Genomic DNA, 2,873 nt, shown 5'->3' on the forward strand with positions numbered 1-2,873 from the left:
GGTATCAACTATCCATTAGATACTGAATCAATTTTTCTTAAGCACTATTCACTGCTTGCTTTTCTTGAAGTTAGATCATTCTGAAAATTTCCTGTTAGATCTATGAGTGCAAACATATGGTATCTGTCCTTCTCTGCCTGACTTATTTTGCTTAGCATGACACCCTCAAGGTCCATCCACTTTCCTACAAATGGCCAGATTTCATTCTTTCTCATTGCCATGTAGTACTCCATAAAAAGCTTCTGCACTGCAAAGGAAACAATCAAGAAAACTAATAGGCAACTGACAGGATGGGAAAAAATAGATGCAAATGACATATCAGATAAAGGGCTAGTATCTAAAATATACAAGGAACTCACCAAACTTCACACCCACAGAACAAATAACCCAGTGAAGAAATGGGCAGAAGACATAAACGGACACTTCTCCAAAGAGGTCATCCAGATGGCCTACAGGCACATGAAATGATGCTCAATATCACTCACCATTAGGGAAACACAAATCAAAACCACACTGAGATACCACCTCACACCAGTCAGAGTGGCTAAAATGAACAAATCAAGAGACTATGGATGCTGGCAAGGGTGTGGAGAGATGGGCACCCTCTTACACTGTTGGTGGCAATGTAAACTGGTACAACCGCTCTGGAAAACAGTGTCGAGGTTCCTCAAAAAACTATCCATAGAATTCCCTTATGACCCAGCAATAGCCCTGCTAGGGATTTACCCAAGAGATACAGAAATGCTGATGCACAGGAGCACATGTACCCCAATGTTCATAGCAGCAATGTCAACAATAGCCAAAACATGGAAAAAGCCTAAATGTCCATCACCCGATGAGTGGATCAAGAAGATGTGGTATAAATACTGATATATTTTTTAACAGTCATCTAAAATAGTCTTCATTTCTTTTCAGCATTCTCAGAGACTAAGAAATGCAAATATTTTTAAAAGGACATTAACATGTATATTGATTATATGTGCTCATAATAAAATTAGCAAAATATATTCCTATATTTTTTCCACTGCATAAGAAATTGTTATATTAAAACTCAGCCAAATTAAAAATCTATAACCTCTTCAATTTTGATCCCTTCTACCTCAATTTTCCTCTTTTAAGTAGGTTCAAAGACAAATTAAAGGGCTATTTCAATTTTCAGTTGGATTCTACACAGTGGTGTATCATGGTGAACATAAGTTTCACCCCTGTTTAGCCAACGACATATGAACTTCTTTCTTCAAAAATTTTGAGATTATTGAGAATAAAAGATTAACCTGGCACCATGTCACGCTTTGAACTTCAATGTTAGAATGGGGGGGGGGGGGCAAAGTGATTACATTTCCAATTGCTTGTGTAAAAATGTATTCAAAACAGCAATGGGAAATGAATAGTGAAATATATAACAATAAAGATGGCACAAATGATAAAATATTGGTAACAAGAACATTCCTTCACATCAAACAGAATAAAAGGAATGATTATTAAGTATATTTTAATTTCATGGACATAATTTACCTCTCCATTTTAAGATTATTTTAAAACTGAATATTTCAAGTCATTAAATAAAAGGAAGAAGAAGGACAACTCATTTTGGCTCTGATTTTGTGCTACACATATATTACCCATTTTATTCTTCTACAAAGTTATATATAAAGAAAATGATGAAGATCTTTCTAACTTTAAAGTCAGGGATCAAGATCACAATTCTGTGCTGTCTCAAACATGCTTACGTATTTGTACAACTTGTTTCAGAGTTTCATTGTGCCAATGATAACTCTTTAAACTAGAAACAGAACATTATTACTACATCCAATTTTAGAAAGGTGAAACACCCCAGGGGTGCTAAACGACTTATCCGAGTTTATCTAGGTAAATAGTCTAGGAATTCTTTTTTTTTTTTTTTTTTTAGCTCTTGTACAAGGGTTTTAATCATTTTAAGCTGCATACCACTGTAGGACTTTTGCTCTGTGACTAGTTGCTAGGCAGGTACACTGTAACAGAAAAAAATCATACACAATTTAAATGACTATTTTAAAAACAAAACTAAGAAAATTGTCAAATATCAAAAATACAGAAAAATTTATTAATGGCATTACTAGTCCATCTAAATCAAATTGTTACTAATATTTTACTACATTATCCCCATTTATCCATTCCTAATTTATTTCTTGTCAAACTACAGCAATATTTTTGCATATTTTTTAAATGTACTAATATATAGTTGAAACAATGTTAAATTAGTGTCAGGCGTACAATATAGTGAGTCAACAATTCTATATGTTATGCTATGCTCACAAGTGTACCTACTATCTGTTACCATACAGCACTATCACAATACCATTGACTATATTCTCTATGTTCTCATGAGAATTCTCTCTTTATTCTCATGACTTATTCATAAGAAAAAAACTGTTTCTTTTCAGGAATTTTTTAACCATTTAAACTACATTTTTTTCTATTCTGAGATTTTTCTCTTTGATACTTAACTTGTGGAAAAGCATATACGTATTTATTTACATACCTTATTTTTATATGTCTTCAAATAAAATGGATGTTAAATGTTTTTGGTAGAGGGCATTATTTTTATTAGCCTCTAATATGTGATGTTTTGCATGTTTATATTATTAATAAACGAAACGATGAATAAATGATGTTTTTAAATTTTTCAAATAAAGTTATCCTTTGGTTATTGTCTTCCAAAAATAATAATAAACTTCATTTCTTACAGATATTGTTACAAATATCAGAGAACACCACAAGTCACTTGTTATATAAAAGACTTTTTACTATTCTCTAATAAAACCTTTAAAAGCTGAACTTTAGAGCTAAACCCTTCAAAGTAAGTCTTGATTCTTATCCACAGCTATTTGAAC

Source organism: Suricata suricatta, chromosome 5 (genome assembly GCF_006229205.1).
Source record: "Suricata suricatta isolate VVHF042 chromosome 5, meerkat_22Aug2017_6uvM2_HiC, whole genome shotgun sequence".
NCBI classification, from domain to species: domain Eukaryota; kingdom Metazoa; phylum Chordata; class Mammalia; order Carnivora; family Herpestidae; genus Suricata; species Suricata suricatta.